The following is a 23,291-nucleotide window of genomic DNA, read 5'->3' as shown; positions in this document are numbered from 1 at the left end:
GGTCATGACCCCTTGGCGTCACTTTTTAACGCTCTTTGTGCCCCTTTATTATGGTTTTTCAATGCGCTTGGTTGGGGCCCCTTCGCGTCACTTTTCAACGTGCAGGGTAAAACCCTTAGGGTTATACCGAAATTCCACGAGGGACGAATTACGGCATTTTTGTTCCATCATCTCCCATGCGCCATATCACACCGGGATCATCTCAGAAGTGGAGAATCTTGCCAATCCGACTGTCACTGAAAGGCTTTCTACAAGTACTTGAAAGAACAATAACGTGTTTATTAGCTAGTTTCTACCTTCACATCCAAGTACTGCTTGCTGCAATTAAACACCATGCCTTATCTTTTCTGGCGTTGTCCTTATAAAAAAGGATATGTGGTGTCGTATAACGTTATACGATATCTTGTTTTATCACCTCCAACAAAAACATTATCGTTGTCCATGGTATTGTAGAGGAGATATACGGGTGAAAGTCTAGCTTTTTTTTTACCCATCCACCACCCCAATCATTAAAATACTCAATACCATTGTTGCTCTTCATACACGGAAAACCCTGGCTTTAGACGCAACATACCTCGTTAACCCACTAACCTTGCTTTGTCTTAAAGCCCTCTACACTAATTTTTACCAAGACACAGAGACACAGTCTGTGATGCTTTAAATAAACTAGTTCAGTGCCCATTCATAACGCGCCTGGAACGGACAATTGCCTGGCCTTCTGTTTTGCTGCTTGCAGCTTTCTCCAGAACTATGTTCCCCAAAATAACTCACAGAAGGCCCTTAAAAGTTATTTAACAGCAGCAACTTAACTGTATACTACTGACTTACTTTGTTCTTTTACTTTATAAGAAAATGTTTTACTACTAAAATTACCTGGCAGAGACCATTGCAAGGTCAGATTCTACCTACAAAATATCAAAATTAAAATATGATGCATTATATCATGATTGAAATCTCCTCGGCTCAGCCTGCAGGGGAAGCCACTACAATGTGCAGAACCAACACACTCTCACTCCCATTGTGTCAAAAAGCAATGCTAGGACAGATGCCTTTGGCATTCGTTATTGACAAAAAGTCTCCTTTAGCATCATATTTAGACCTGCTTGGTCAGGACTCTTGGCTTCACTTTTTGACGCTCTGAGTCGGGATGTACGTTTAACTGACATGTGGCATAACAACAGGAGAGTTGTTGTTTCAGTGACGCGTGGGACAAGAATGGGAGACAAGCCTCTGTCTCCTAGGTAAAATTCCTGTGTTGTTTGACCCATCCACTACTCCAACCGTACGCAAGTTTTCCGTCTTTTTTTCTACTTTACTACCATTGTAGCTCTTAATACTAGATCTCATCTGCTGCTATGCCCTGTGTGTTCCATACAGACGCTAAAGGAGGAATATTGCGTCGGTATGTGACGCTGAGAGGCACTGACTAAGCGTCAGTATTTTACAAGTTGGGGGTGAGAACGGCCGGAGAAATGTGTGCAACCGCCAGTTCTTGTATGTGTTTGTGTACAATTAACTTTATGCTTTTCATGTAGGGTAGACAGCAGTCAGTTTTTGATGGTGTGAAAGCCCGCTGCAAAGACATGTATGCTTGGCTTTTTTATCTAATTTTATTCTCAAATTTATCCACACTACTCCAAATCCAAAATGATAAGTTCATTGGATTCCCATGAAGCCATGTGGGATATTTGAAAGACAACGGACACACACACAAATACACACATACAAATACAAATACACATAAAGAGGTTCCTTGATTTATAGTTAGAGAAGTAAAAAAAGATCCACCATGTTTTTATGGGGCTTTTTCCCTTTATTTCAGCGTGACTATGATTAGGCAGGAAAGGTGGGAAAGAGATGGGGCTGACAAGCAGCAAAGGGCCGCAGGTTGGATTTGAACACTGGTGGCTGCAAAGGCCTCAACCTACATGGGGAACACACTCTTAGTGGGTGAGGTAGAGGTCGTCCCTGCTTTTTTTGTTAATTGCCATCATGCGTCATGTGATTTGCCATCAAGTGTAATAATCTTTCTTCTATTAGACCATCACATACCCTTTGAAGAACTGATTTTTACTGGTCTTGATATTGACAAAATTATAGTAGAAAGTATCGGTCTAAAATTGAAAAAGTTGGGTATTTCCCATCCCGACAAACTCCGCAGTCCTCTTTCTGTGTAAAAATGTATTCTGAAGTTTACAATTATGGCTGGCACACCCAGAGTTAGAAAAGTGTTTTATTAGCATTAACCATGATAACATTCAAACCTTTATTTAACCAGGATAAAAAAACTCCTTGAGACTAAAAATCTCTTTTACAAGAGTGTCCTGGCAAGTGACAGCAGCACAATGTCAGGTAGAGCAATATTTTGGTGGTTTGAATCAGGTTGTATCGTTAGCTGTTGGACACGTAGAGTGACCTTGATTTCGTCCCCCGTTACCTACATTAAAATTGCTTAAAGGAGGAATTTTTGCACAGCCACAATAGCGACTGACGGGAGAAACTATTACAGTGATCCAAAATACTTTCAATCTACATATGGCATCTTGTAAGACGCAAAAAAGTGAACATTGTATTTTTACTATTTTTTGCATATTTTATGTGTATTTCTGTATGTTTGTATCTATTTGAAATTATGAGCGGTCAAAGTTTGACCTCATAAATATCCAGCCACCAAATCATCCTGTTATGTTTTTTAAAGGGTGATAGAATGCAAAATTGAGTTGTCATAGTTGAATTACGACAGTTTTGTGGGTAAAATAGGCATTCATAGTACCTTTAAGTTCCATTTACATCCCTTTCCTATGTACATCTCACAATTTGAAACTACGGCTGAAAACAGGCGAATCTCAACAAAGCTCATTGTTGACGTCAACTCGGTGGCTGTACCTTATTTGGCTTTAGTCTGTACTTTTGTCATGCTCCCAAATTTACAAAGGCCACTGATCTAAGATCAGCTGGTCTTCTGAATCTAGGTCACTTAGAAAATGTATACATTGTTCGTCTGCTATTTCAATACTAAATCCACTTCTAAATCTATGTCTATGTAGAGCTCAAATATGGTCCGTTTTACAAAAATTGATAGGTCATTGTAAATTTGGTATGACTATGCCTGCCATGGTTGCTGTCTTGCCGATTGGACTGTCCAGCTTCACAGACCCGCTGTGAGCTGGCTGGAGCTCTATCAGGATCTCACACATGAGCTTAGCTGCACGCTGCGCTATGTACTTTTAAAAGAAGAAAGTTTGGAAGTTTTTCAAGGATATTGAAAATGAATCACGATCGTAGCTGTACATCGGAATACTGGCGAAGAGAAAGGTGAATTAGCACAACTTTAATGCATTTCTTTCAGATCTACTGCAGTCAGTTCACTGTGTTCTCTCAGAAGGAATCACGTCATGTGGGTAGGCACTTGTAATGACCTTTTGAAGATGTTTAGAGGCTAAAACACGTTTAGAACTTGCCCAGTTTAAACCTGTTGGGTGCTAACTCTAGCAGGAGGATAACACGTTAGGCAGCACTGATGTTTTCATTTGTCTTGCTACTGACAGCACTCCAAATTTCCAAACAGAGCTACTGTTGAAATCGACCCGATTTCTCCTTTAAGGAACAGTGTGAAATATCCTATATAACCATTCTACACCCTTTAATTTTGCATCAGGATTATTAACTTTTTCATTTCCAATGGCTGTTTCTCTCTGTTAGTCCGTCTTTAATTCTAGCTTTCTCTATCTATCTCCCATTTCACAGACTCTCTCTCTCTCTTTCTCTCTTTCTCTCTTTCTCTCTTTCTCTCTTTCTCTCTCTTGATTGATAGTCATGCCAGTAAGTCTGGCCCTGGATTGAACTCTCCAATCTCTGCATCTTTAAATCATCCATGACCTGCCCGCCTTGCCACCACCTCAACACACAACAAACACACCCACATCCACCTTGAAAAATAGTGGCTCAACTGCATAGCCTTTGCTTTTGCTAAAAGCATTAGGGAACATGTGGCACGGCTGTAGCTGCTGCTTGACACCTCTGTGAAATGCTACAGTCATTATCACCGATTTCATCATTTTAAAGCTCTTCATCAGTCATCGAGCCAAATTCATCAATCAGCTGAGGAGATCTGGAAAGTACAACATGGAAACAGGCAAACAAACACACACACACACACACACACACACACACACACACACGTGCCTCATATTAGACACATGAGGACAGAGAGTAAAATAGCTGTAGACACACATTCACACACCCAGTCATCACTCATGCCACGATAAAGACAACACCCCTCTCTTTTATCAATCCATCCCCATCATCGCTCCCTCAGTATCTCTGGCCCTGTCTGTGGGCATCATGTATCACTAGTCCTCCATGGTGACAAGCCATCCCTCCATCCGCTGTGATGGAGGACACTTTGGTAGACAGCTGGATCCCTAAGCAGACACATGAGGTTCTGATTTGCTCAGTTGCAGGCCCAGGATTGTGGTCTCATTGATCAGTGCTGTGGTTTAGATGTCGAAACCTCAATAAGAAATGCAGTTTCCATTGACATACATGCAAGACAGGGAGGGGCCCCTGGACCTTAACAAAAAGCACTTGAAGATCACAAAACATGTATCCATCTTCTGCACTGTCACTCTGAAACCCCACCCCACCAGTAACAGTGCCTATTCTCATAGTTTTGTGTAGAAAAAAAGTGTTGGAAGGCATTGTCATGAGATTCTTATGCTTATCACTTTACATCTCACTCCTTGAAGTTACAGGAAGAGGCAGTTGTTTGACTTAGTTTAGTATCAACACCTATTTTAATTCCTATAGGAGTTAGCGACCTTAAAATTGTACGTCTGTATAATTATAATAATAATAATAATACATGTATTTTATATAGCTCTTTAAAAGGTGCTCAAAAGTACTTTACAAAGTAAAGGCAAAGAAAAACAATAACAAGATCAGTACAACAGAAATATTAACAAATAGAGATAGATATTTTAACACAAATTGTTAACCAAAATGCATAATCATATCCATTTCTTGCATATTTAGCAGATTACATTTGTGTTGTGTAAAGCAGTTTTATGATGTTTATGGATGTCTAATGGAGTGTGATTAATATCAGTCCCAACCTTTAAAATCAAACCAAAGGAAATATCCTCAATATCCTGCAGGATCACATAATATTGCCATTGTCTCATATGGGTGAGGCAGTCTTGACATGCAGGAAATAATCTGTGGTGTGTAAACAAGGCTCAGAAAGTGCATTCTGTAAAGTTAAATTTCTCGCTGTCAGCGCAGTGCTGCAGAGCCTCGCGATCGATTACAGGCCCATTGACACGTGGGATGAGCTATGAGATGTGGATCTTTGTGAAGACTGATCGCTCCAGAATCCCTGCTCAATATCAGAAATAGAAAGGTGATTTTTAAACCCTGCTAACACCACGGGTATAATTCATTGTGATTTCATCAAACAAAGCAATGTTTGTGTAATTAGATAGAGTGAGGTCTGATAATGTGTAGAATGCACAGTAAGATTTGAAGGTGACTGGCTTTTACGATGCATAGCTTGCAGACATTGTCTCTTACACAACCGCTCAACCTCTAGATTAAGTTAATGTGTAACACTTTAAATGACCTAAGTTGATGATAAGAATAAGTCCACATATTTCTTAAGGAACTCATTGGATTTGTGTTTTCTTCTTTATTTATTAAACCCCAATTTGATCTCTATGCAATATGTATTGCAAGATTCTTTCCGCAATAGCCATTACATTTATTTACATTCTGTTTGCTCTGTGGGACGATTTAGTTGTACAGTGATTGCGCTATTGACTCGAAGCTAAAGGTCCTAAGTTTAGGCTGTTTTGTGTAGAGTTTGTATGTTCTCTCAAGTTCTAGCTAGTTTTCCTCCCACATTCCAAATACATACTGGAAACTGGAGAGTTTACATTGCACTCAGGTGTGAATTTACAACCATTTCCCCCCACAATTTTATTTATTGGACCCTGGGATCAACTTAGTGCCACAGGTTTTATTAACATCCAATGCCAATACTTATTAAATTACTTTCTACAATATAACCTCATGTCCACTAATGTATTATGGGTACGATTAGGAAAGAATTGTGACTACAGGTTTAAAAAGAGGCAAACTTTAATTGCAGGTTTGTGGCATGACCCTAACTGGTCTTTGGCATGAATGTCAGATGTGCTACATGAAGTTTACACTTCTTCCAGCGTTTAATGTTGGCAAAATATTAATTTTAGGGGTACAAAACTGTCATCTTTCTGCGAAAACCGCCGTTTATTTTCCAAAATACCTACTTCTTATGATTCATGTCCACTCTATGACTTTATATTTTGTAAGTGCCCTGAACCGATGTCCCCCTTACATTAGTTACAATATTCACGGTGAGTTTTTTCCTCTATATCCTCATTATTAAAATTGACTGTAAATCCACATCTACAACTACATTACAACTGGTCAAGGCAGAGGCTGGCTACCTACAGCCTGGTGCTGTTTGAGGTTTCTGCTTGTTAACAGGAAGTTTCTCCTTGCTTACGTCACACTTACTGCATGTTCTTGCAGGAATTGGGTCTCTGTAACATATAGTGTGGTCTAGACCTACTGCACTCCATCTGGAAAGTGTCTTGAGATAACTTCTGTTATGATTTGACAATATACATACAATTGAATTACATTGATTTAAGGGTCAGCACAGCAACAACTCCAACCATCATCACCAACACTGAATGTATTATGTTGTTGTCTCTCTTTCTCTCTCTCTCTCTCACTCTCTCTCTCTCTCTCGTTCTCCCTCACAGACAGGCAAGGACTCTCCTAAAATAGTCTCTAAATTAATAATTCCCACAGCTGTGATAGTTATGCCCCTGAAAAAAGGGAGAAATAATCACCAGATTGATACGGTTATGTTTCTTCACTGAGAACTTTAGTGTAATTTTACAAAAGTACCACATTTTACACAACAGAGCTACAGGAAACAGGTAGTTTGGTACAAGTCTTATACAACAGCATACATTGTAATTCACTGAAAACGTATACAAATTTTTCAGTGTAACTGTCAGGCACACCATAGCTTTAGCTCAGTAAACCTTAACTAAATGTATCAACAATGTCAACAAAGTGCTTGAAACACATACAAATAACACTGCAAAATATTATTAACAGCGCTCTGCTCACACACACACACACACACATATTACACTCTGCAAACTCTAACTTACTCAAAATGTTACTAAAACCTTTTTTTTGATGGAAAAATAAAGGATGCACACTTGATGGATTTGAACTTTTTAACACATTAATTTTTATTTTGTCAATCTCTATGAACTAGTACTGAATGCATGATCTATTTACCCTTAAATATTTTAAGATCCTCACATACTATGAATTTACTTACTAATACTTTTTAGTGTATAACAGGCTATGAGTTTTTCCTTTTAACCTGTCACATGATAGTGATTTAACTCACAGGAGATGAGCAGGAAGCTTTTATCTGTGTCTCAACAGAAATTATGATAAAGAAGCAGAGTCCTGAATGAACAGAGGAGGGGAATTTTAAACTTGCTAGACGTCAGCTAGCCTAGTTTCCCATTCCACTTTCTCTGCCATGCTTTTGTTTTTTCTGCTCCTTGATTTCTCTCCCCCCCCCCTCCACTTTTTTGTTACTTCTTTTTTCCCTCCATCTCCATTCATCCTGCTCCCTTTTCTGTCCTGCAGCTTCAATAGCAAAGAGATCTTTTGCATTAAGGCCCTGACTGGCTTGGCTAAATGGGTGGGTGCGCAATTAGTTTTGCGACTACTTATCTCATTAAAGTAAATGAATTATTGATTTAACGACACTCATGCTTTTAGAGGCAGTCAAGCTGCTTTTATGACTCTCTCTGTTGTTTGAAAGGGCACTGTCAATCTCAGCATAACAAAATCCCTCCTCGATTTAATTGTCTGTCCTTACTTCCCCAGTTTCCCATCTTCAGTTTCTTATCATCTGTCACATCACTTTCTCTTCCCTCACTGAAAAAAAACTGAAAACATCACTAGTTTGCTGATGCTTGTACTGAAACAGGTAATATTGGTATTTGAATATATATAAACTTGGCACAAAAAGTAAGGAAATTTGTGTTTGGTAGATTATTTCTCTGTGGTAACAATACTTTTGGGCAATAAATCTTATACCGTTTGAAAGCCTGTAGTTCCCTTTCAAATGGTGCCCCATTTGTAAGGAACATGGATTTGTGGGATGAGCAGCAGTGCTGAGTATGTAGGTTGCGCCCATGAAAAATGTACTGGCACCTCCTCCTCATGCTGTTCACCATCCTGATCACACACTGCTGTGGGATGGCATCCCATTCTTCAACCAGCATTTGTCACAAGTAAGCCAACGTGGCTGTGTTGGTCACTCTGACAAAAACAGCATGCCCAAGTTTTTTTTTTTAAGTTAATTTTTATTAGCATTTTCGCAAATGAGAAGCTTAATTCTAAAATTTCTATTATTGAATTGGCCTTGAAAGATGCCGGTAACTATTGTTTTATTCAATACAAACAAAAAAAAACATTTCTCACTCTCTGCCCCCTGTCTCCCCTCTCTCCATGGTACTTTTTGAGGAGATGGAGGGGTAATGTGAGGTTGATCCGCTTGTGCCCGAGGGTGAATGGGGATCGTGGGGCTGGTGGTGGAGCTCTGTAGCCCCCCCTTGAGCCTTCTCAGAGGGTCCCTGACAAGCCTAGCTCCTGGGCTGCTCTGCACCTCCACTAATGACCCTCACTGGAGATGATAACTTGTAATCAGCACTTTTTCTGTCAGCCAGTCAATCAGTCACGCTGCAAGAGACTGCAGGGTCCAGGGAAGGGAGGCAAGGACTAAAATGGCTTAGAAGGCAAAGTCAGTACACAGTTTTTAGCCGTTTGGAAACGGAAGACCCGCAAAAAAGAACCCAACAGATTTAACTCTGTACTGAGTCTCAAAATCGAACTTAACTTAACTTTATGTCATCTCCATGGTAGAGATGCAATGAGTGGCTAATTTACTGTGGAAGGACTTGTTGTGTCTGCTATTCCATCTCGTTGCTTTGGTTAATGGTTTGGTCTGTTTTGGTTATTTTCTGTCAATGTCTGTTTTGCACAATGCAATAAAAAAATTTTAAATCACATTTGATGTGTAAGAAATTATCAGTTTTGTGAGATGTTTTACTTAGATTTTTATGTCCACCATGGCTTGGCCTATTTGTTTGTTGGTTTGTCAGCATGTGTATGGCAAAACTACTGACCATATTTTCATGAAACTTGATGGAAGGGTCGAAAACAAGATTAAATCAAGCCATGGATCGCTAGCTGGCTGCACAGTCGCGGTCTGAACTCTCAGCAGAACTCCGTTCACAAAAAAAAGGAAATAATAAAAGGAAGTGCAGTCTGGTGGTCACAAACAGGACTTCGACGCAACGGCTTTTCCCTCATCAACTTCTCACAAAACATCATCTGAATTTGTTATACTCTGTCTCCCGTGCTGCAGTACCACTCTCTGCTTTAAAGGAGACCTATACTGTTTTCACATTCATACTTTAGTGATTCTACTAGAACATGTTTATGTGCTTTAATGTTAACAAAATCAGCTTTACCGGTATTCACCCTCAGTCTGAGATGCTCTGTTGGAGCGCCTTTCTCTTTAAGTCCAGGTTCGCATGTCCATGAGTCTCTGGCATCTCTGCTGTTGTTGGACTCTGTTGGAGCCTGACGCTGACTGCTACGGATTATATAGTAGGACTTATCACCAATAAAAACTTCTCAACCAAATACTACATAACCGGATATGTTTCACGAGTAATGTCACCTGAAATTCGGGGGGAGGGGGGAATTAAAATTAGAAGGCATTAGTACAGGTTTCCCTGGCGTTAGCATGCAGCTAACTTTAATTGTAGTTAGTAGTGGATTGTAATAGAATAAAGCAGCACTTTGCCCACTAAAATTTCATCCAACTATTAGCCATTGCTAATCGGAATCTCAAACATCTGAATTGCACAAGTACAACCAGAGGCAAAAATGTATCGTCAATTTGACAGCAAGTATGACCCTGCATACATGAAGTTTGGTTTCACATCTAAGGATAGTTGCCCAGCCAAGCCATTCTGTGTAATTTGCCAAATGTTTTTTTTAGCAATTAAGCTATGAAACCTTTATAAATGCATAGACATTTGGAGACAAAGCATGCACATTTTAAAGGTAAACTTAAGGATTTATTTAAAAGAAAGAAACAGAGCAAAGTGCTGCAAAGCAATCTGACAGACGAAAGTCTGCTGAAAGTGTCTTACCTTCTCTCCCATCACATCTCCAAATCCCATGCTCCTTTCACTCTGGGCGAGAAGCTAGTTATGCCCTCAATTGTGGATGCGTCCCGTGAGGTTTTAGGCCCATCTGCTGCTACAACGGGTCATGGCATGCTGTGGGACCGCTGTATTGGAGTGTGCACCGACGGGGCTGCAGCAATACAGGGAGGCATGCTGATGTTGTGGCTCGAATCAAACAGGTAACAGGCAACAAACAGGCAAATCACTGTTTCATTAACTGCGAGGTGCTAAAATCAAAACGTACATCCCCTGAATTGAATGAGGTACTCATCACAGTGGTGAAGACAGTCAACTTCATTAACGCAAACGTAACCAACTCTACCATTTTAGAGGTCCTGTGTGAGAAGATGGGAGCTCACTAATGCCTCTTGCTTTTACATACAGATGTCTGCTGTCTGTCCAGTGTTAAAGTGGTCAGCAGAGTTTATGAACTCAGGTGAGAGACTGAGGCGTTCTTGACCCAAATTAAATCTAGTCTTGCTGTGGACATGCAAGACAATGCATGGATTGCCAAAGTGCCCTACATTTCAGATATACTGGGCTGTTTCAATCATTTAAATCTATCAATGCAGGGAAAGATGTGTGAAATTTTCCAGGCCAGTGACAAAATCATTGGAATCAAGAAAAAGCTCTTTGTATGGAAAGATTGAGTTAGTAAGGGAGTTTATGAAATGTTCCCATTATTTTCTTCTCTGGCTGACAAGAGCAAGGTGGATTTGGGTCTCATGGACATTCTCATGGAGTACACTTGAGCCAGACTTTGCCCAAGGTTAAGGAGTATTTTCAATCATAATGTGACCCACACACCTTAAAAAATTGGATTAGTAATCTGTTCACCTCTGCCGTGACTGACAGCACATTATCTCAGACTCTTGGGAATAGTAGTTGTGAAGTGATGGGGGGCTGCAAACTTGTTTTAACAAGATGCATGCTTTAGAGTTCTGAGTGAAATGGCAGTAAAAACAATTCTCCTTTTTTATTCCCCCCTGTGCACGGTTGCCTTCTAAACTCTTGCTGCAAAGGATTTGCTCCTTTGATTTGACCAAATGGTTGTGAGAAAACAGCAGCAGCCATCTCATTAGGTGAGCATGTGAATCAGTAAGCACGATTGCACACTTAACTTTTGTTTCTTTCACGCGCACATCAGTCTGGCTAAATTAACAACTGCAATCAGGGCTGACCTCCACGAATGTACGGACAGCAGTGAACCCGGGCTCTGATTGGTCCAGCTGCTGTCATTACGCGAATGAATCAGTGCAAGTTCAACATTGTATTTAAAGTTACTTACAGTACATTTAATTTTCGTCATTATATCTCTCACCCTTTGTATAGGCATGCCTTCCATCTCTGTCACACTCAAAAAACACACACACACACACACACACACACACACATACTAGGGCAAAATAATTTGAGGGAATTATTCATGAATTGAAGTTGTTTGTCTAATTTAATTTTTAAAGCTTATTAGTTCTTGCCATTTACTGCAGGGAAATAAGAGTTCCATGATGGAAGGAAAGACAGACCAGACAATGGAAATGAAACGGAGACAGACAACTCAGCATGACAACAAAGGGACTGACAAATAAGGATGATGACAGAGACAATACACAGACATGCACACAGACAGACAAATATACACAAGATGGCACAGAGACATATCCTTAATTTTAACTGTAAATCATTAATTAAACTCTACCCACAAGCCACCTCTTTGTTGAACAGCTGACTTCTTACCCACAGTGTAAGGTTCAGTTCTGGTCAATAACCCGGTAACACTGTCTCTATAGCACCTGTTTACTGGTTCCACTTATTATTCCACTTATTTAGTATTATTCTTCATTCCCATTCTCACATCTCACTTATTATTTTTTTTATTCATCATTCTCATTTCCTAATACATAACTGTTCATGTGTTAATACTGTTCATACTGTTCATATTGTAAGATTATAACATATTACTATTTATCCCAGTATCCTTCGCAATATGCTCCACATTTTCAATAGTTTTATTGATCTCTTCATTGCACTCATGCCTCTGTTTCTGTTTAGAGTATGTATATATTGTGTATATATTAGTGTGGATATCTTTGTTTTGGTTGTTTTTTATGTGTAAGCACAGTGTGAGTAACATTGCTCCCAAGAAAAAATATTTGTGTTGCCAGGTATGTGTCCTCATACCTGGCAAAAAAAGCTGATTCTGATTCTGAAATGTTTCATATAATGAAAAGTTGTCTTTTTCCCCCCAATATATTACATAAGTGGGCCCCAGAGGATGAGCTCCAAACTTTACTGGGCCTTGGCATAAAAACGTGCTTTACTCTTGGAGGTGCTTTCTGGAGGTTCTTTCTGTGCTTTCTGAGTGCTTGTCTTGTTCACATTGAAATCGACAGCATAGTTCAAGTAGTGAATGGTGATGATGGTGACGGATGATGAGGCTGTCATAGTTAGGTGCTCCAAGTAGTCTACTGTTTTATTAGCAACTTGGTGTGTTATAAAACAATCTGATCATGATTGCTTTGTGGTTTGTATCCTATCATCCACTGCCTTGACCTCTGAGTTGATTCTGAAAGCCGTTACGGGAGCTCAGAGAACAAGGTGACACGAAGCAGGGTTCAGTTCACCATTTTCTAGAGTTTTTGAACAATCGCTCCATTCACTTTGATGACTTGAGAGTATAATAGATAAAGGAATACCAGAGGAAAGAAGCAGATAAATCTTCAGAAAGGAAAACAGCGTAACAATTTATGATGCCAATTTGTCAATCAAATTAAAACAAATGAGGTAGGCTTTGTTCAGAGTTTGGAATTCAACGTAATGGAATGTAACAGAGTCAAAACACAAAGCTTCATTGTTAACTATGCCAAGTTTAAAAGTTACTTAACAGAACACCAGTTTGAAATTATTGTACAGAAAATCGACAAACGTTCCCTAAAGTTACCAGCTAACACTGTTTGTAACTAGGTAGCTTGGTTACATTTTTCATGACAAATCTAGTTGTAGTCTTTCAATTGGTGACTCTGCCAGATCCCAAGTCTTTACATATTATGACATTCTTTAACTTTAGATGTGAGCTAGTTTCAGGCGTTAGTCTTTTTTGAAAGTCTTTTCAGAGTCTTCTGTATGGTAGACATTAGCTGTAGCGAAAAAATTATATCTAAGGGTAGAAACTGTGCACACAATAACAATTATTTTGCTTGTAACCTCAGTGTTTCCGCTATACATTTAGTAGAGACGGTCCGCTGCTAATAAAATATTGCTGTTGCTCCTTCAGCATTTCATGAAATGTCATGAAGTCGTAATTACACAACTCTGCTGAGCTGTCTGCTCCACTGAACTCAAGCAAACAGTCATCCGCTCTCTCTCCCCTTGAATATCCTCCAAGCATGAATATGCAAGCGGCGAGTGCATGAAGTGACAGATAATTTTTCTGCTGATGGCCAATACATCACTTACACTATGCTGTGATAGCAGTCCCTTGTTCACAATAAGTTGGAGGGTGTGCAGGAAGCATCCCAAACTGGCCACTCCAAGACAATCCATTGCTTTTATTATGATACTGGAATTATCTCTTAAAATGACATGGACTTTTCTCAATTTTCCATGCATTTTCCGTCTCTTCTGTTGCTGTAGATATGGAAACTCGTTTGTGTGAACCACAGAAAAGTTTTCCAAGCATTTCAAAATGAATTTGCTTACTTGCTAGTACTTATTTGGGAAAGCCATTTCCGAGATGAAAAGCCAGCTCCAAATGTTCCATTAGGCGTCACAAACCCACATTTTCTAACACAGAAAGGGGTTGGTTGTCTAGCACAATGAATTCAGCAATGTTATCCATTATCAGCTTTGCTTTGTTGCTGTCTGGACGGAGTTTCTCACGCTTCACAGTTGTTTCCAGCAGTGTTGTTGCGTTGGCACATTCTACTTCTTGGCACTCGTTGTCGCTATATATTCGGCATGCTATTTTCCCTAACGATTCTTTAGTGGTTTATTTAAGTTTCCAATGTTTCTGTGCCACCCCTTGAAACATTTGCATTGTATAAATTGCATTCGGCTGTTTTTCTTTTTTCTTTTTTGACTTTAAAATAATCCCATACAGATGACATTATGACGCCGAGAGGTTTCATTTACACTTCTCTAGCTCCATGCAATCCATGCTTCAGCCATGTGACACATGCTGCTTGGCGTTACATATGTTTACAGCATGTCACTTAGTGTTTAGTTCAGGCTACTGGATGGCCATTTTGGCCAGCAGCCGATGGATAATGTTAATGATTAGATCGGCACAGGGCTATGATGAACAGAAAGAAACATATTGATGACAAATAATATCCATTCCACATCATTGTAAGAGGACTTAAAGTGCCCATATTAAGAAAACATTCTACGTCAATAGCAAGGTGTCACAAACAAGGCTTTCTACGTCACTAGCCGAGACAAGGTGGCTAACCATAGCACACACTAGTGCTAGCATGCTAGCTCGTTCTCAACGGCAAAACTAGTTCACCATAATCTGCAAAAGAAAAACTTCCATGTCCCTTTTCTATAGGTATTCAACAAGTGTGCCCTTGTTTAGAAGAAGTCGCCCAGCTAATCCTGCCTTGAACTGACCAAAGTTGGAGAAAGAGTTATCTAGCTGATGTGATCTCACCCTGCTACTGCGCATGTGTGACTCCCAACAAAAATAGTATAGAAGTGAAATGTATCCATCTGTAGCTAAAACAAGTAAGATGTCTCATTCTGTAGTTAAAACTGAGACCCAAACACACACAGGGTGAAAAGAGGATCTTCGGCAATGTGCGGCACAACAACAAGAATTGTGTTTTTTTTTTTTAAATGAAACCATGTAAACCCATTCTGGTACAACCTCAAAATACAATTATAAACCCTGAAAATGAGCATACTATGGGCGCTTTAAGAGCCCTCAGTAGACAGTGCAAATTATTGTAAACCTTAGAGCTAAAAACAGGTGAGTTTAAAAGTGAGTTATTAACACTGTGTGGTCTTAACAATTATACAGTAGGCTAGGTGCCACTGAGTAATGCACTAATCCAACAACTTGAGTATATCAAAGCTGCACAAGAAACTGCTTTCAAAGTGCATAGACAGCCAAATGTCAGGCCTAGACTTTTTGAAGTAACAGTTAAGTAGTATATGAGATTCATTCGTACTATTTCTGTGTGCTTCATTAGATGCTCAGGTACTCTGGTAGACTCTTACAAAATGTGCTTTTGATCCTCAGGGGCATATATCATTAAATACTCAGCCTTCCCTCACAACGCGGCAGTGTCACATAGTGTTTAGTTCAAGGAAGATTAAATAGGACAAGTGTTGGTGTTTTGTCTCTGTGACTCTCCCCTAGGGGCTACGTGCCAGTTTTTTCTGTCCTGGTAAAGTGGCTTGAGTGGTTTTACCCCCAGAGGGTAGATACATGGTCCACTGACCATAAAAAATAAATGGAAGGAGAAAAAGAAAGAGAAGAAAAAAGAAAGGGAGAGACAGAACGTATAATACTGATCACCTGCATACTCATCTTCAGGAACTGGAGACAGAGAGAAGGCACAATGGTATAAAACATACAGCATTTATCCAAAATAAATAGGTCAGTAAAGACTTAATACAAATTACCTATTAGTAGACATTAAAAAACATACTAAAGCAACTCATACTAATACTGAACCAATGCCTTTAATGAAAAAATGGTTTAGATCTTTTGAAAAGAACAAATGAAATACTTACTTGCCCTGCTGTGCGTAATCTTCCCCTCCCGAGCATGAGCCTGAGATCACAGTGCATCGTTGCTGCTTGCTAACAGTAGTTCTGTTTGTATTGTATCATTCTATCATGGCTCTCTTAAGTGGACATGTGTTGACATGTCCTGTGTTTGTTTGAGTCGTCTCCCCACCCCGAACAGATTTTTTCAGTCTTAATGGAATGTTACATGACATGCTGCGTTGCTCCTGTTACAATTACTACAACCACTAGAGACCACTAGTAATAAATGTACATATGGGTCGAAATTGCTGCTTGTACAAATGACATATGGTGTAGTTTTTTATTTTTTTGTTGGTGTAAGAAAATCTTAATTGACAAAACACTAACAGGTGCATCCTTGATGCTAAATGCTAACATGTGCACTGGTTTCTGCTATTACTTAGAAACGCTAACCTTCACCTAGATGTGTTAGAACTTTTTCTTGTTTTTGACGATAATCCCTGATGTGACTCTAGAGCCTCATTCAGCTCAAGATGTTTGAAAACTGCTAGTTTTTGATTGCTTAGATATGCGTGTGTCCAACTTATCTTATTTGGTTACGTTTTATTCTGGTGTTGATTCTATAAGCTGTGGCGGGCTATTTCATTTATAGCACAAATAGTGTTTGTTGCACCCTGTCCATAGCTCTTTTCGTCGTACATTTATGTTTAACTGAGTTTTGTCCTCTTTTCAAAATAATTCAAAGGCTATTCAGAGGAAGGCACAACATTTTTATAATTGATACTCTACACAGGCTGCAAATATAGTTTGTTGGTTTGCACTTGAGAATGGTGTGATGTTCTTCCATTATTGTTTGTGTCAATATTAAATGCAATTTAAAGGTATATCATCATATAACCCCAAAGGAAAAATAATTAATGCAGTAACAAGTACATTTTAACTGATCTACTTACAGTACATTTTGCACAGTACTTTGACTTTTAATTAAGTGAACGTCTTCAAAGTAAAAGTATTTTTACATTATTATGATATTGTAGTATTTGTTGCATCTTTGGATGTACTTTAATCCAAGCTAGACATTGTGGAGCACCGTGGAAGGATGCCAGCGAATGTGGAGGTAAAAAACCTGTAGATATGATTTGGACTGAGGCCTCTGTGTTTACCACAAGCTCAAAAGCAGGTCAAGAGTAAAGAAAGAGGTGATAAAGCAAAAGAGAGTTAAAAGATGGCTTGCCTGGGGTAGAGAGAGAGTAAACAAAGCAGGTCAAGTGAATATTTTAGGGGTTTCTTTCTGAATGCTGTCTGACTGAACCTTTTTATGTCAAGCACTAGTTTATCTGCAAACCCTCTGAAGCTGCTTTCAGCTGCTTTTGTTGCACAAAAAATGTACATTTTCCCTAATCGGCCTACATAATATGCCCACAGAAATGTGAGATATAGCAGAGGCATTGATATTTCAGTGAGAAACACCAGCAAAGCAGCATATTCACGAATCAGCGGTTTTACCGCACAGTTACAACTGAAACACAGATTAATGGTTATGGTTATAGTAGCAGAAGTATAGTACAGTTAGGGTTATAGAGAGAAAGTAGCTTCGTGATGATGTGGCCACAAAGGGGCAGAGTGAATCTGGGAAAGCAATTGAAACATACTAGAGCTTTAGTTACTGTAAAGACCTAGGCTGGCAACAGCGGTTTTAAAAGGCATAGATTGGTTTAAACAGTTGTTTTAAGTTTCACATATGTTCCTTCTATCATTGTATCATCTACACTTGGGTGAAGGTCAACTGTGTGGAGCTGCCAACTGATACGTTGGGTCAGGGGGTGGGGATAAACTCTGTACAGACTTGGTAAACCCAAATGGGTAGTGCGGGCGAACTGGGAATATCTGGAGGAGGCCCCTGTCCAACAAAGTTTCAACTCACACCTCCGACAAAGCTTTTCGGTCATCCCTGTGGAGGTTGAAGGCATTGAAGCAAAGTTGGCAATGTTGGAAGCTTCCATTCCTGAAGCTGCGGCGGGAAGCTGTGGTCTCAGGGTCTTAGGTGCCTCAAGGGGCGGGTAACCATTGAATACCTTAGTGGACACCGGTGGACAACATTGCCTGAAAGTACAGAATGAGATGGTGCCTAAGGTGTGACAGACCGGGGTGATGATTCCCCCTGTTCTAAAAGGATCAAAGAATCTGTACAAATCACACTTCTCAGCCTCCATGGTAAAGTCTACTCCAAGGTGCTGGGAAGGAGGGTTAGGCCAATAGTCAAACCTCAGATTGAAGAGGAACAATGAGGTCGTTAACGGACCAGCTCTTCACTCTCGCAAGGATCCTGGAGGGGGCGTGGTAGTATACCCTTCTCAGCCTCCATGGTAAAGTCTACTCCAAGGTGCTGGTAAGGAGGGTTAGGCCAATAGTCAAACCTCAGATTGAAGAGGAACAATGCGGTCGTTAACGGACCAGCTCTTCACTCTCGCAAGGATCCTGGAGGGGGCCTGGTAGTCTGCCCTTCCGGTCTACATGTGTTTTGGGGCTCTGGAAAGGTGTTGACAGGTCCCCTAGGAGATATTGTAGAAGATGCTGTGGGAGTATGGGGTGAGGGGATTCCTTTCTTAGGGCTATCCAATTCCTGTACGTCCAAAACGAGAGTTGTGTCCGGGTTCTTGGCAGTGCGTCAATCGGTTTGCAGCCTAGTGTAAAGCAGCTGTGATGAAGATCAGCACCTCATAATTTGAGATCATGGTTCTCAGGAAACCTTCTCCTGGTAGGGAATAATTTCTTACCACAAGTGACGGAGTTCAAGTACCTTGGGATCTTAATCCAAAGTGAGGGGACAATGGAGCAGGAGATTGGCTGGAGTATCACACTGGGAGCTGAGCCAGAAGGCAAAGCTCTCAATCTACCAGTCTTGTTCCTACCCTCACCTGTGGTCATGAAGGCTTGGTCATGATCAAACAAACGAGAACCCTGTGTACAAGCGGGTAAAACGGGTTTCCTCAGGAGGGTGGCTGGCGTCTACTTTAGAGATTGGGTGATAATCTCAGTCATCTGCAAGGACGTTACTAAGGAAACAGTTGAGGTGGTTTGGGTTTCTGGTAAGGATGCCCCCTGGGCGCCTCCCTAGGGAGGTTTTCAAGGCACATCCATCTGGGGAAAAGGCCTCGGGGTAAGACCCGGGTCTAGGTGGAGAGATTATAGGTTTGTTTGAGATGAACTGTGCCTCGCCTGTAAAGCTGATGAGAGCCGGCAGCAGCAGCCGGGGACAGGGACAAAAAGCTGTGGTAAAGTCCAGCCGTTTCCAGCAACTTCAGTCTGAACAGAAAGTGACATAACCCCTGTGGTCCGATTCTGATTTCATAAAATGTTATCAGACCCATATAACGGCTTGTACACAGTTCCAGTTGTTTTAGTTATGACAGAGGAGCTCTCAAAACATTCACCTGTTAAATCCGCTGACAGGCCAGCGTTTCCCAGCATGCACTGGGTCTGCCTGGATCTTACAGTTGTTGAAAAGCAACTGCACTGCCTGCGTCTCAGAACTGTGGCCGCCTTGCCCTTGTGAGATTATCGTTGCCTATTTGTGCATGACGTCAGAGCAAGTCAGGATCAAGTCGGATACAAATCTAATCGGCAGGAAACGGCCGGCAATCGCCGGTGATCCATTCTGCTCAGACCTGGCTTGAACAAGCCTTTTTTACCCTGGCCCCGGAACGCCTCGGGGTCCCTTAGTCAGAGCTGGCTAATGTTGCTTGGGAAGGGGAAGTTTGGGTTCTGCTGACCCCGTAACCCGACCCCGGATAAACCGATGGCAAGGGATGGATATTTTTCTTCTGCAGGAGAGCAATCATTAGAACCGTTTACAGAAAATGTTTCTGGAATTTCCCTCTGATCCTAATTTACAACTCATCTACCTAATGCCAGAATATGGGCAGCAGATGCATGGGGTGCTGAGGTGTGTCCAGTCTACATTTTAGTTCTGTGCTGTTCTCTGCTCATTTAGTCATTCTTTCTGGATTACTGTCTCTCTGAGACATAATGTGATAATAGAACATTGCGTGCAATATCATGGACATAATCATAGTTACAGATAAAGTTTGATCTAATCCTATTATAAATGGTATTTATAAAAGGTGTGTGCGTGTGTTTGTTTGCATGCGCGCGCCTGAGCTTTCTTCCCCCGACCATGATTCTGAAAATGAGTTACAGTAAGTTGCCCTGAGCATGTCTCTGACCTTTAACACTCTGTCTACTTATACCTTTCACGTCTCCTTTACACATTGGGGCCCCTGCCGGAATCCAAGGCCTTCCTACTTGCAATTAACCTCACCCACAGGGCAGAATCATACACACACCTGTGCTGATTAGCCTGCACTAATGGCTCTCTAGTACCCACTAAATACTCTCATAACTCATGAAAAGACTTTGTGACCCTGCACTGACTCGCGGCCTGTGGATCATGAATCAAACAGGAGCTTGAAAATAAGCAGCTCTGCCTTGATTGTTAATCAGGGTGGAACTCTGCTCACTCCAACTATAGCAACCTAACAAACAAGATGATAATAATCAGACCAACTGTATGGACACTGGAGGTATCTTGGAGAAACTGTAGTTATGGAATATACTATTTTAATTGTGGTGATTGCAGTCTTTTCTCTTGATCCTTCCACTATAATGTCAAAGGTCACAGTTAGCAGCCCTAGATCTAGAACGTTGGAGAGTCTTGCTCAAGAATACTTTCCTGTGTGTGGTTAAATCTGAATTGAATGCAAACACAAATACAAATACACCAGGACTCTGACTCCATCTCTCAAGTGTGATATTTGAAAACAATATACCATATAATAGTGAAAAAAGAGAGGCCAAGCATGTTTTGTCTCATCTGAATCTCCTGCAGTACCTTCAGCCATTATTTTGCTATGAGCAGAGTCATGATGGGTGTGTCTGCATTAGGATTGCCAGCAGACCTGGGATCAGAAGACCACCAGCTTCATAAAGAAATCTGCATGAAGAAATAAATAATATAAAAATAATTAAAAGTAGCTTGATGAATGTATCTAATTGTAACAGAGTAAAGTAAAAATGTTCCTCCTTCCACCCAATATAGTCCCAAATCAATATATGCCTAGGAAATCGTCTAGTCTTAAAGGGGTGATAGAATGCAAAACCGATTTTACCTTCTCATATGTGAATAACGACAGCTCAGTGGGTAAATAGGACATACATAGAAGCCCCAAAATCCTATCGACATGCCTTTCCTCTGAAAATCTCACATTTTGAAACTGCTGCTGAAAACGGGCGAATCCCAACAAAGCCAAAAGATGACGTCAGGATCTCAGAACCTGTAGCTTTGTCACGCCCATGGCTGTTTCAGGAGAACGGTCACGCCCCAACATCTACATACAGGCCACTGACCTGAGACCAGTTCCTAATGGAGCTAGCGTTAAGTCAATTAGATGTCCGACTGAGAACGCTGCTCGTGTAGTTTGACGGGATTTACTAAGAAGAAAGTTTGGAATATTTTCCAGGATATTGACAATGAACCAGGGTCGTCAATGCAGTGTTCCAGGCTGTACAGGGAATGGAGACACTTTCCATAGCCTTCCCAAGGAAGCAAACACTCGACGGGCTTGGCTGCTGTTTATAAGGAGATCCCAGGGAACTTTTCCCCCAAAGACAGTTTTCAAAACTTTGGACTATTTAAAGCAGGACTTGCTAAGCTGCGGTTGCTGTTCCGACTGTCTGGTCATCCCAACCCCAAGCTGTAAGTATGATTTCGTCGCTAACAGTAACATTAGCAATGCTGACGTATCCTGTAGCTAGCATAGGCTGAATGTGTGTTGATCAACTGTAATGGCAAAGGGGCTAACGTTTCATTTTCCTAACTGTTCTATTCGAATAAATAGCCTGTGTTGTCATGTAGCTACAGCTATAGTTCACCATGCATGTTTGTCCACTTTGTGAGGTTAATCTTTATTGTATTTCAGTAGAATCTTGATAGTTTGGTTGCTAGCTAGTGTTAAGCTGTAACGTTCCTCAGCTAGCTAGCTAGCTATATCATCCCGTTTGCTTCGACAACAGAACTGGAAACGTTATCCTTTCATATGATATCTAGTTAATCTCGTGAAAACGGTGTGTATATAGACTGCAATGTATTGATTTGCAGTTTATTTTTATTTCAGAATACATCACAAGAACGACAACACACGAAAGATGCAGCTAGCCAAACAGATGCTCCGAGTGTGGCATCTCTGGGACACAACTGTCTCATAAGACATTAAGACCTCGCATATCATACAAGGTAACCTTTCTACTTATTCCTACAAAACCAGACGTCTTATGGTGTTTGTGTAGCATTGTGACTGGGTAGCATTTAGCAGAGCAGTGTTATCTGACAATGATACCATGATGAGTGAGTGACTTTTATCAAATATGTGAGCCATTCCCAGCACATCAGTGAACTATTTATAGTAGGAATAGAACTATTCATCTGTATTATCACTGATTGGTCTGATCTCAATCAATTGCATTTCCTTTTGTGGGGGGAGGCTGGTGAAAATAATTTGGACAACAGGTAGGAATGTGTTTGTATACAAAAGGTATGACTGGATGCTAGATTGTGTGTTGAAGATGCCTTTTGCAGGGATGTACACCCCCTATGAACTTTGTCATTCAACAAAACAAGTCTTTAGAAAAGGCACATGCAAAGGTCTCGATCGAGCCTAATGGCCGGCCATAAAAATGCAAATCATTTCAGTTTTAAGCTGCTCCAACTGTAAGGCACTTGTAACAACACTGGTTATAGTACAGCTTTGGCACAGCTTAGAGGTTTAGCAACTGCTTTTGCTGTGAGTTAACTGGAGTATTTTTCTTGGTGTGTGTAAAAGGTAAAACAGTTATGTTACAAAATTTATGTTTTTTGTTCCAGGTTGTATCTTGCAGCCACAACGGAAGACAGCCAAGGGTAAACTAATGTACAGACGTCTGTTCCCAAAGGGGGGGGGGGGGGTACACCGTCAAAGAAGTATAGACAGAGCCAACAATTTGTAAGTTTAAATCTTTTTTTTATTACAAACAAAAATGAAAATGTGCATGGTATAGGCACTAAAAATAACTTTTCTATGTCTTAGACCTGATGCGACTGGTGTTTGAGGAGATTGTCCATGACCCCCTTCCTTATCTGGAAGTAGTCCGGCAGATTCCTGTGCCCCAGGACCTGTGTGCTCAGCTCGACAGGCA

The 23,291-nt window shown here is 40.6% G+C and overlaps 1 protein-coding gene and 1 long non-coding RNA gene across 7 annotated transcripts in view; both read left to right on the top strand.

Annotated features, from left to right (window-relative positions):
• The window catches only part of LOC117936761 (RNA binding protein fox-1 homolog 3-like), a 713,247-nt gene that overhangs the window by 375,791 nt on the left and 314,165 nt on the right, over positions 1–23,291 (top strand). The window lies entirely within an intron of this gene.
• On the top strand, positions 21,473–23,071 carry LOC117936775. The gene is made up of 3 exons (XR_004655016.1): positions 21,473–21,816; positions 22,235–22,353; positions 22,995–23,071. It is a non-coding gene; the product is annotated as an uncharacterized LOC117936775 (long non-coding RNA).

The sequence above is a fragment of the Etheostoma cragini genome, chromosome 21 (assembly GCF_013103735.1).
Source record: "Etheostoma cragini isolate CJK2018 chromosome 21, CSU_Ecrag_1.0, whole genome shotgun sequence".
Lineage (NCBI taxonomy): Eukaryota > Metazoa > Chordata > Actinopteri > Perciformes > Percidae > Etheostoma > Etheostoma cragini.
The sequence above is the reverse complement of the archived record's forward strand: the minus strand, read 5'-3'. Positions and strand labels throughout refer to the sequence as shown.